This window comes from Cygnus atratus, chromosome 1, assembly GCF_013377495.2.
Source record: "Cygnus atratus isolate AKBS03 ecotype Queensland, Australia chromosome 1, CAtr_DNAZoo_HiC_assembly, whole genome shotgun sequence".
Lineage (NCBI taxonomy): Eukaryota > Metazoa > Chordata > Aves > Anseriformes > Anatidae > Cygnus > Cygnus atratus.
In genome coordinates this window covers 178,841,742-178,854,302 of record NC_066362.1, presented here as the reverse complement: position 1 = coordinate 178,854,302, position 12,561 = coordinate 178,841,742, and positions in this window count along the sequence as shown.

Sequence of the window (12,561 nt, the reverse complement as noted above, 5' to 3'; positions counted from 1 at the left end):
TCCTGATCTTGTGAAGCAACCCCTGGTGTTGAGAGGGGTCTGGGTCACAAATTCCTCAGCATATCTATTCTGAGCAGCGAATTGTTACGCAGAGTATGAGAGCTGCTGGGGGTTTGGAGTGATCACAGATGAAAAGGAGAAAGTCAAGGGCCTAGACTTTTAAGTTGTGATAGATACTGGTGTTTCACATCAGCAAATGGGGATTGGACTGAAGTAATTCATTTTTGCTGTGTTTCCTATTTAGAAATTAATGATTTCAATTAGAAGAAAATACTTGTGGCTGTCAGTGGTTGGTGTAACTGCTCATATCCTCAGGAAAGCTTACAGCTTGGTAGCTGCCAATTTCTCACTTTCCACAAAGTGATGGCATCCCCCTAAATGTATTTTTCCTGCCACCAAATTGCTGAAGGTTTGTTTATTTTGACTTTTTGACTGAGTATGTCTCAAGGGAAAAAAAAAAACCTCTTCCTCCCACCCTGCAGATTTCCCCTCAGTTTATATTTAATGTTCAGTTATTTGCAATCAAACTAAACCCAGTACCAACCTAGTAACAACTGCTCCAAGGGCAGGACTGGCTAGCAGGGGGAATTTGGGGCTAAATAAATCCCTGAACACGCTGGATATACAGGGGAAGATGTAACAAAGTACTGTCTGCCTGCAAAAACAGCTGAGTTATGCAGAAGAATCAGCAAGTAGACAAGTTTTGGTGAGCAAGAACCAGACTTTGTACAAGATTTGTGGACCTAAGGGTGAGTACCTATGAAAATACCATGGGGTACCTATGTACATGAGATGTAGAGAGATGCTCTAAAGGCATGAGCAGAACACCACATGGGGAAATCTGACACAAGGAAGCAGCAGCAGTTGGAGACTGAACCGCCCAGCTAGAGGGGCTACATCCATGGCAGAGATCTGTGGTGACAGCGCTCATTCCCTGGGCCTAGGGCGGGCACCCACCTCCCCGTGCACTGCACAGGGAGCCAGACACCAACAGCCTGGATCCAATAAAAGGTGTTGAGATCGGAATTAAGAAGAAACTGAGTCAAAATTGGCAATCTTATGGAGCCCTAAATACCCATAGTCCTTCACAGTAAAAACTGCCTAGAGGTCTCCTCCTCTTCGTCAGGCCCCTGTCCTAGTCTGGGCAACTCGATACCAGCTTCCTACTGGAATAGGATTTGGAAAAGGGGAAGTCAGCTTGAGTGATGGACTGATCCTTGCTGTAGCAGAGCTCAGGGAATGCTTGTGGGGCAACTTTCAGCTAATAGCTAAAACATGATCTTACTGAAATGCCCAGCACTGTGTTGCGGATGCTGTGAACAGGGAAGCACCCAGAACTGTTTGGACAACGGACATTTGTAGGACCTCAGCTGGACTGATTTTTGACAGCTTGCTCTGTTGTCCCTGTGCCATTTAGCTGAAATAATCTGACTCGCCTCACTTCTACAAAGAGCAGAAGCAGTTCTTGGATTTCCTTTCTCTGCTTTTTCAGTCAAGCCCTTTCCAGTTGTCCACAGAGGCAAAAATTAAACCAAGAGGCAAACATCTAATGTTACCAGCCTCTCTTCTCCTAGGCCTGTTTTATTTGCTAGCAGGCCTCACAGCCCACTTGAATTCCTTTGTGAGATGTGTTCCTCATGATACAGTACAATACCTTGTGGAAGGACTGCTTTCTATGTGTGGAAATGCTATTCCGTAATGTAAGAGTGATACTGAGGAGGATGTTAGCAAAGAAAAAGGAAGCAAATTCATCATGGTGGTGTCAGCCAGAAGAAAAGAAGAGGTGCTGTAGAGTTAGTTGGACGGACTGGTCCTTGGCAAGACCTGGAAAGGCCTGCTGCTGCCCGACAAGACAGCACGAAGAAGCGTTCCCAGGAAGACATCAGGGTGCCTCCCATAAAGCAGAACAGAGGTGGTGTTGTGGTCAGTTCAAAGCAAGCCAGCGCCTCTGAAGCAGCTGACAAACGCCGCTATTGCACATCAAGGAGCACGGTGTGGGGAAGGAGAATTTATTTGCCTCACCTGGAACCGGGAGCTGTTTTACTGTGCTCACATCTCAGTCCAACAGTTACTGTAAATCAAGTGCCCACTCCCCAGTTTCTCAGAAAGTGAAACTAAATCAAGCCAGGAATGGTTTTACAGGCACAGGACGTGTTTTCAGGCCTCCGACACATTTCATGGATGAGTCAAAAGAATATGAGCAGTATTTTTATGCTCAGACAGCACAGAGGATATGTCCATTCTTCTCCTGTAAGGGAGGATTTCCTAATCTGACTGAGCCCCTAGTAACACCTAGTAACATCTGGTTTTAATAGCCATGTTCCCCTTGTAGCAAAGCCCCTTGGCAGGATAAGCTACTCAGCACAGTGCTGGCAGTTCATTCCCATTTCAGCTGGGAATGAAGTCCACATGTTTCTATGTCATCCTAGAAAAAAAATGTGGGGGTCTGTGACTGAAACAGAGCCCCGTGGCTGCTTGGAAGCATAACAAAAGATGGAGAAGTCACTGAAGTGAGAAAACCTGGAGAGATGAGCAGTTTGAGAAAAGTGTTAGCATCATTTTGCAGAGAGCAAAATGGAAGCAGAGTGGGGTTGCAGCAGCCCGGAGGAAGCTGCTGGTACAGCTGGAAGCATACCGTGGATCTAGGCCAGCATCCTGAGCAGAGGTGCATCTTTCTTCCCTACCCTTCAGACACAACAGTGATAGAGGGAAACATTCTCAGGAAGGATGAAATGCACGGGGAAGGGTGAAGAAGCCCCCTCTATTCCTTATAGTGAAGAGAATTTTGTTTCTTTCGTGTTTCATCAGGTTTAGTCAAAATGTTAGCAGCTACACTCATCGGCCACCTCTCACAACAGAATGTGCTTAACGTGGGGGATCTGAGTGTCCCAGATTCCCCTCTAAATGCCTTTAAAGTCACCTAGCTCTCGCCATGTTGTCTAGCACTGCGTTTGGGCTCCTTCAGTCAGCCCCAGTGGTCAGGCACAAGTTCTGTACCGGAGTTAGGGAGGCCTGACCCCGATCCCCAGGATTTCTGTATTTGACAGGCTGATGGGAAAGCGGAAATAACTACCAGCGTATCCTACTTCAAAAGTTCCTATTTCATAACTGTTTTCTGGCTGGTTAATGCGTGCACTTCTCATTTTACAAAGCAAACGTGCACAACTGCTGCTCCAGGAGGTGCCATATGGAGATGGCTGTGACCCCTCCCCATGGCTCCTGCAGCCCCAGTCACCTCCCAGTTGCTCCTTCCAAGAGATGGGGAGATCCATGACCAGCACATCTGCTGGCTTTGGCTCCGGCCTCTGATGCTGGGTCCAGGGCCCATCTCTATGAAGGTCTCATCCCAGCACTGTGCTCAGTGCCCACCAGAGGAGTGTGATGAGTTTACCCGTATGTTTTCCCAGCAATATTCACTGTTTGCCGCTTAACTTCTGACTGACCACGGATATTGTACAAAACCCTCCAATAAACACCAAACTTGTGTTGACCCAGGACTTCACTCATGAGTTCTGCTTGGGTCTGGGGAAGGAGGAACAAGAGAAAAGTTGCTGACACCGAATCACTCTCTGTGAAATAAAAACCGATCCAGGGATTTCCTGCTTTTTGCAAAAGGTTTGGTGTTTTGTTCCCTCCCTGTTCAGGAGGGAATGATGGGTTAATGCCTGCATTTGCACAGTGACACTGCCGTGTACCTGGGAGTCACGGAGTGAGAAGGGAGTCCCAGGGCTGTGCTGGGAATGAGCAGTGAGGGTGCCAGGGTGCCCCTCAAGCGACAGCCTCACGTGGCAGATGACCCACCACGTGGCATTTCATACGCCGGGGCCGCAGGAAATTGTGAAATTTGTACATAAGCTTCAGCTTCTAGCTGTGTGATGTTTGTCAACTGCTCATACGAACCTCAGGTGGCCAGTCTGGTGTTCAGGGCTCAGCTGTGTGCCTGTACAAGCTGGTATGCTGCCGTGCCCAGCCCTGGGATTCTCAGCCACAGGTGGCCAGGCGCTGAAAAACAAGACATCGCATACATTTTGCACGGTGCATCACCCAAAGGAAAGAAGAGGGGTGTTTTCTACACGTTGATCAGAAAAATGTGGCTTGACCTCCAAAGGGATTCGGCACGGCTCAGGGCCAGAAGCTGGGCAGCAGGACAGACCAAGGACAGCAGGGATCTGTATCTGTGAGACCAGCGAGAGGAGGAAATGAGGAGCAGAAAGGAATGGAAAGCAGGAGCAGGAGCACGTCTGTTGAGAATTTTGTAAATGTGATGGGGCAACAGGACGGAGCAGTTAAGCACAGATCGTTGCAGATTTTCCTGTTGTGAACTCCACTCCCTGGCACATGCGCTTCTTTCCTGTGCTTGCCTAACACATAGCTGCGGTGCTGCGGTGTAGCGGTTGCTTCCTGGGAGGAGGACGTGTTCCAGAAGGGACTGGGTGACTGCAGTACATGCTCCTGATGGGCAACGCTCAGCCCCAAGTCTGGGCCCAGAAACCTTGCCGTATTTCACAGGTACAAAAAGTAGCCACATGACCAAGGCGTGCAGTGCACAGCCCTCAAACATCATCTTCTCCTCCTTAGACGATGGGACAGGACATGCCTGATGGTTATTATCTGTGGCCCAAACCCTCCCCACTGGCTGTGCAAAATCAGCGCATGGGTGTATGTTGCTTACTTTATCCTCTGCATGAAAAGGGAAGAGCTCTTGGAGTGTCTCTCTGCACCATCCACACCACCTGCACCCTTAAGCCTCCTTCCAGCTGGCTGGAGCGCTGAATCCCAAAAGGACTTGCAATAAAAGGTTCCCTTCCTCTCTAATCCTCCCTGCCTGTACACATATGTCCACACACAGCTCCTTGTACACACGCATGCGTGCACACATGCATAGACATGGGTGTGTTTAAAGGCATAGGGCCCATTGTAAAATCAAGAAATGCCAAATTTCTTTTGTTCAATTAGGGCCTCTTGTCTCCAAACAGGGCCACATCTGAGAAATAGGAATGCTGTGTACTGATCAGCAATAATGAGCCACTGCTGAGCTAGCTAACCATGACATGAAAATCAGAGTTATATTTTTAATGACCTTTCACTAGAACAAGTTAGTGCTTTTTCTTCTGGTCTCACAAAAGCTTTGCCCTCTGCCCCAGGGTACCTGTGACAATTTCAAAATTCCAAGTTAGTGGGGAGATCAAACTGAGGCCCCCAACACAAGCTGGCTGTAATTTGAGGTTTGCCAGTCCTTCTTCTGAGGAACTAAGAATGAACTGTGTGTGTATGCATTCATGTGAAAAATATGATGCCTATGCTCCAGCATGTGGGTCAGACACTTTAAGTTATCCTGTGATAAATACCACTAGTAAAATGCTCAAGGATAGTTTTAGAGGGTGCATTTGGTGTACTCTAGGTGAAAAAAAAGACAAATAAGGCTCGAAGGCTTTCACGTAGGAGATAAGAGTTTGAGTTGAATTGAAAAGCTGTGTATTCATCTGCCAAGCAGCAGCTTTGCTGAGGTTTGTCTGGTTTGATCACAATTTTCATTTCACACTTTCATGGAAACTTCAGGAGGTAACTGGCTCCCTGAGCATTGTTCTGCAGGGCAAGCCAGCCTGCAAGTGAGTCAGACAGTTTAACTCACAGTCGTGTCACAAACCCTTCACACTATGCCTTATGTGTAAAAAGCAAAGCAAAACAAGTCTCATAAAACATTAAAACTTCACGAGAAAATACCACTAGAGGGGGCTGGCCCTACATGAGCCAGTTCAGGTTTGTGCAGCCCTCATGGACACCAGCCCGTGCAAACGCACCTGAGTGTAGCTATAGCCACAGAAATTGCCAGGCCTGCCCAAACCAGGAGAAAACCCATAATGCTAACCTCAGCAATGTGGCACTGCTGTGTTGATGCTGTTCTCTAGTCCGAAGGTGTGTCTGCAGAAACACCCCAAGCTGGAGATGAGCAAGCCTTCATCCCCGGGGGGAGCAATGCCCACGTGCAACAGCAGTTTCTGCAGAACTGCACCCGCTGTTCGCTGCATGCCCTGGCTCCTTACTCCCACACCCCCAAACTTTCCCACCTCTACTCCTATATCCCCTTAAGTCCCTTTACAACTTATTCGCTGTGAAAGACGCAGCAAGTGCCAACTCTGCTTGCTGCCAGGTTAGCACTGCAGAGTACAGCCTTCTGCCCCTGGGGCCTGGCAGAGAGGCTGTGGGTCGGGTCCCAAAAGCCCAACTGCTTTTGGAACTCCTTCAGTCTGTAGACACTGTCTATTAATTAGTCCTGGAAAGCTTTACAGTCAGTCCTACAACATGGTGAGAAACCACTGAAGGATATCCCTAAGAAAACAGTTCAATGTTAGCAATTGTATTTGGAAGAAACAGGACCACAGTTCACAAAGACATATTTTTTCAGGCAATGATTGGCACATATCACCTCCTCCAAGCCATCCTGGCACGGCCCAACTCTCACCCAGAAGCCAGAGGGAAGCAGTGCTGCACTTGAGCTAATAATAATAACGAGGATATCAATTTGTGTGGATACTGAGGCTCACGGCTTGTTCCCAGCCAGCCAGCTCCAAGCCCCCAGCACAGAGGGTGTGTGTGTGGCCGTGTTTGTCTAAGCCTGCATCCACCGTTGCAGAAGGACCTGTGGTACCCCTCAGTGCCACAGCTCACCTTCCTCACCACAAACGGGAGAGAAAGCAAAAAGCTGCTGCAAAGTTTACCAGGGATCTTGCTAACTCCTGGATTTGTGATGCTTTGGAATTATTTTGAATGATCAGTTCTTCAGCACGCACAAATCCTCTGGACAACATCGGTCCCAGAAAGCTTTAAAGGTAAAAATCTCACTTGTTCCTTTACCATGGAGTTTTCTTCCTGTTCCTCTCAAAATCATGGGGTGGTTGCTCAGATCACCTGCTCTGTGGTAGGCACTGCAGCTGCTGTGGTCTCTAAATCTATTTCCTACTCTGCATGCGAAGACTTAAACTTAGGAAATGGCAATTTTCATAAAAGTCTTCATGCAAGTGACATTTCCCTGACTTTCATGTTTGAATAATGTTTATTATGGTTTGCATAAAGTCCTTCAGATCTCTCTTCACTGTAATGCCCATGAGTTCTCTTAAAAACCTCTGAATTCCCTCTTTCAGTTCTCTTTCTGGAACATCCATTTCTGCTTTTGCGTTTACATTTCTCTAACTTCTTTCCCAGAGCACGCTGCTGCCTGACCCCATTCCTGGCAGCCCATAGCTGGGCACTCGCACTGAAAGGACATTCAACCGAATTAACTGACTCCAGCTAAAATCCTAGCGCAGACAAAGCGCTTTGGGGTTTTTAGTGCAATTAGTACAGCAAGTGGAGAAAGAGTCACAAAGGTGCTTTCATCCTTCAGCTCCACGTAAAGCGGATTCCAGGTGCTTTGACCTGACGGAGTGAAGCCTACCTCCATCGTTGGTTTGGCCTTTGTCCACAGGTGCCTAAATTGTCCTTGCAGCTTGCCAAGGCACCCAAAGGCACCTCTGCACCTACCTACTCATATGGATTATCATGCTGTGGGAGCCACACACAGACAACACCGAGTCCACTCAGAATTGCTGAGGAGGAGGGAAAATTGTGTACATGCAGTTTCAGCTCCTTGTCATCACATCTCAGCAGGGCTCACCAGCCGCAAGCCAGTAGGAATAACATGATGTGTGGTGGAAAGCAGAAGAGATGATGGGTAGGGAAAGGCGGAATACTTTTTGTCCCATGTACTGATGCTACAGAGCTGTCTTCAGGCATCCAAGACTCAGGGGGCCAAAGGCAGGAGCTGGCAGAGGATTCCTGTCCTTGTGGCCCAATGCTGAAGACAGAGCAGCAGGAGGTCCATATATTGAGCCCTGCCATTGACATTACAGATACATTTTATCTGATAATTATTTTGGGACAAATTCTGTAATCTAACCACGGGAGCAGAGGTGGTGGCCTGTCCATGGGAGTACTTGTGTACAAAGAAGGCCTGTGTCATCAGTTTTGCACTCTCCCCTATCTTTTTCTTCTCCTTTCCCTTGGGCTGCCTCTGGGTCCCAGTTGCCTTCATAATGGATTTCTCTCATTTAACTAAAAGTTGAAAAAAAAAAAAAGCTGCTATACATAATAGTTCTGTAACTGTCTGGGTTGATAATAAAATCAGAGGATTGTGGTTTTGAGTTTTGTTTCTTAAAATAGTAATTGATTTTCACTGTTTTCCTATATTTTATCACTTGCACTGATACAATGTGGGAAACAACACAAAGCATTGACTAAACTGTTACTGAACAGTACTGTGGTTAGGGAGCACGAAACCAGAAGCTGGACCTCTGATCCCAATTCTGTTTCGGGCTGTCTTCATCATTAAGTCACTTTGGTGATTTTTTTTTTTTTTAATGTTTGGAAAAACATCAGACATTTCAGATCTGGAGACTGGAACTCAAAAAAAAAAAAAAAAAAAAGGAAAAAATAAGAAAATATTTTCTCCCATAGTAATCAAAATGCTTATAAACCAAAAAATATTTGTAAGACCTTCCATGGCTTGCAAAAGTGTTGCAGTTTTGACAATAGTAATTTCTAGTTCAGGAACAAAGTTATCCATTTTTAAAGCAATGATAGCAGTAGGGAAGAATCTGCTACCTTGTTAGGTATCACTGGAGGGAGCATAGGGTCAGCATAAACGTTCATTGATTTTGCATAGGGCTGAGTCTGCCTTTCATTTCGTATCAACGAGTATGGAGATGAATTGAAACAGACCATTCAGAGCTGAAAGCACTTTAAGAAAGACATGGTGATGGTACACAGCATGTGATCCATCACTCCAGCAGAGTGCCAGGTTGTCCAACAGGATAACATAACATGAGATCACACATTTCTGAACTATTTTGTCCCATTCATGGTTTCTCTTCTGTAATCCAGATCACTTTCCGCAAAGTACCATTGTCAAGCCCCAGTCTGAGACACAAAGTTTCTAAGGCATGATGATGAGCATGCACAGAAGTAAAATGGAAGCCTTCCAAATTTAAATACATTTCTGTAAATTTGGATGAGCTGAAGTCCTTCACCATAGCGAGGTCCACTGCAGCAGTCACAGACAGTAAAACTGCAATGGAAGAAATTGTGTCAAAAAATTTGCATCACCCTTCTAAGACTATATCCATGCCGACAGCAGTTCAACTTCCTCACTCACAAGCACAAATGAAAGAAATTATCTGGCCTCAGAACATTTATGGCTCACCGCTGGAGAAGGTGCTTATACTTCCTTAGCTCCACTTTAGTAGAGGCCCACTCTATTCCAAAATAGTAATTATTACTCTAGCACTAATGCTTGGTCTGCATGGCTCCCATGGGAAGGAGGAGACAGACATGTCAGAAATAGAAGGATGAAGGGAAGGGAAGGGAAGGGAAGGGAAGGGAAGGGAAGGGAAGGGAAGGGAAGGGAAGGGAAGGGAAGGGAAGGGAAGGGAAGGGAAGGGAAGGGAAGGGAAGGGAAGGGAAGGGAAGGGAAGGGAAGGGAAGGGAAGGGAAGGGAAGGGAAGGGAAGGGAAGGGAAGGGAAGGGAAGGGAAGGGAAGGGAAGGAGAGCTGACATAATGTTTGCCTCAGTTGTAAGCTTCAGGTCAATCTCCCTTCTGACTAGAGTGGCTTGACACACAGCCAGAACGTGAAGCTGCAACACACATTTTGTCTGGAGCATGGGTGGCCATGTAAAATATTCGGAATATTAAATAGAAGAATCTGCATGCAGTGCCCAATAAATCTTAATTGTAGTTTCATGTTCATGCAGATATACACAAAATCTGAACTCAGCATACATACATGGACGCTATTGTATATACCACAGTATGTAAGAGCATACCACTGACCAGCATTAATTTCATGTGAAACAGTGACATGTAGTGAAATGTGAAATGTGAACAGCGAACAGTGAAATGACAAAGTAGGAACTTCCACACTATTAATGCTTGTAGAATTACTGATTAGGGGCCAGTTATGCACATTTCTTGTACACAATACTCCTATGGGTGGGTCAAGGGAACAGAACATATTTCTGTTACTTACTCTTTCAATATTTTTTCAGTATCTTCTGTGATGTCTGTGTATCTTTCCTTTAGGTTATTTCTGGAGAAGCAAAGGGCAGCCAGATGAGTGAGCTTCTGAGACTGGTTTTGCATCTTTTCATTCCATACCAAGGGATGTATGAAGTTATTTTCTATTCTGAGGTACTTTAGTGGAAGATTCAAAACCCCAGATGGCAAAGCAGAGAGCTGGTTCCCTTCAGTGTTCAAACATTCGAGCTTTCTGTAATTTTAAGGACCACCAGGCATTTACTTATAGGCTGTTCACATTATATCTTACCTTGACCATGCTTATATAATTTCCTACTTCCCATTAGATAAACTACTACACCAAGATGTCATATATGCATAAATGCTATGTGTTTCTTACAGTGCACTTCACGTACTGGACACAACTGTAGATACAATAGTTTTCTAATTATAGTTCAAATGTCTGGGTTAGGAAATATCTGGGCTGGACATATCTGAATAAATTAGATGTACACAGAAATCATCAGCATTAAGGACAACAAAGAGCAACACAATCTCATGTATGAATAATTCCTTTTCTACCATTTCTGTGGGGTGGTTTCCATAGAGCTAGGTTTTAATTCTCGTCTAACCAACACTTCACAGTGCTTGAAAGCCACCACACATGGTTTAAAAATGCATTTTCTTTTTCTTCATCATGTAAATCAAGTTTATGTGCACACATATGGTCCAAATGAAAGAATGATCATATTTTGCAGGGGAAAGGTTGACTTACAGCTGTCTTCAAGTGGCACAATTATACAACTGCCATGTACTGTTTCAGCTGAAATGAGCCTTCCACATAGGACTGAAGAAAGGGAAGAGAGGATGCAGCGAATATTCTCCATTTTTTCACTGATACGATCAATATCCAAATATGATTCATGGTATTATGCTGTAGAGAACCGGTTTCAATTTATGTTGCTTACATACCTTAAGTTCTTGATGTCATTAGGAATAACTCTAATATCATTATAGGCAATGTCCAGATACTGGAGATTTTCTAATAGAAACAAACTATAATGAAAGAAAAGAGAATGATGAATTAGAAACCTAGATGAGAGAAAATAAAAAATAAAAATCAGAGAATCATAATAATTTAGGCTGAATGGGACCTCTGAAGTTCATCTAGTCCAACCCTGCAGCTCAAATCATTCCTAACTGCTACACAGTGTGTAGGTCTCTATTTTTTTACCTGCTATGAAAGTGTATGATGACTTAGCCTCTTTTCCGCATCCAAAAATAGGGTTCAGCTCTTCAGTGAGCTGAAATGGTCTCTAGCAGTACTATCTCCACTCAGTGTGGATGCTGAGATGGGTGCCTCAATTAAATATCTAAAGCCGGGGGCATAAAGCTGGGTCTTAGCATTCCAAAATACTCTAGAAAGGGAATTTTGCTTCTGTACTCCAGCATCTCAACAAGACAGTTATATTTTAATTTATTGACTAAGTTTTAAAATGCTACCTATTTTTATTGCTACACAAAGGCAGACAGTAGAGCCAAGGATGGAAGCCACAAGGCCATTATTCTATAAAATATTTTCAGTCTATTCACTGAAAATGAGCTACAGCACACTAACATATATATATGTAGTGAAGATTCAGTAAGGCGAGGTATTTTAGCTGTTTCAATACTTCCATCTCCTAGTACTATGAAAAAGTCTTTTTGTTTGGGTTAATGGAATGGCTAGAATTGAAATTAGTGAATGATTATAATGTATAATAATGTCAAGACAGAAATCCTTGTTTGGCTTATAAATGTGGCAAACCTTTCAATTAATAAAAAAATACCTCACCCAGATGGAAGATCTGATAGTAAATTGAAGGAAACTGTAAATTTCTTGAGTTAGTTCAGTCTTTGAATGTCATTTGGGATTTTTCTGATGGGGTTGTTCTGGAGCACAAGCACTTGTAAGGATTTAATATTAAACACCTGAGAAGGGAAGGGGACAGGGAATGATAAAACCAACAGCTGTTTATTCTGCATTTCTATCATCAGTAAACTATGCTGGAAGAACTAGGAAATAAATATTATAAGATTAGCTCATACAAGTACTGTATATGTAGATACAACTAACTACTGTATTACTGCAGATACAATATGAGACACAATTGCCACTTACCATATCACTTAAAACATTGAGAATTGCAGGCAGAGCTGCTAGTGCTGCTGGCTAAGACTGTCCAGCATTTCTCTTTATAAGCCTTATTTTTGCTCCTGATGTTGCATTTTACCTTTTTGAGATTAAATTCTCCATTTCTATAATGTATGCTTCAAAAATGTTTTTGCTGAAAAAGGTTTGAATGGAAATCAGGGGAAAAATATTTTGTTTGGTCTGCATTTAAGAAGACACTGAAAAGCAACCTGATAAATATTTCTGGTTTTGAAAGGGCTACTGCAGTGTTTTTCAAATCATAGATAAGAATGACAAAAAAGAGTAGTGAAAGTTTTCAAGAGAGATGTTTAACTACTAT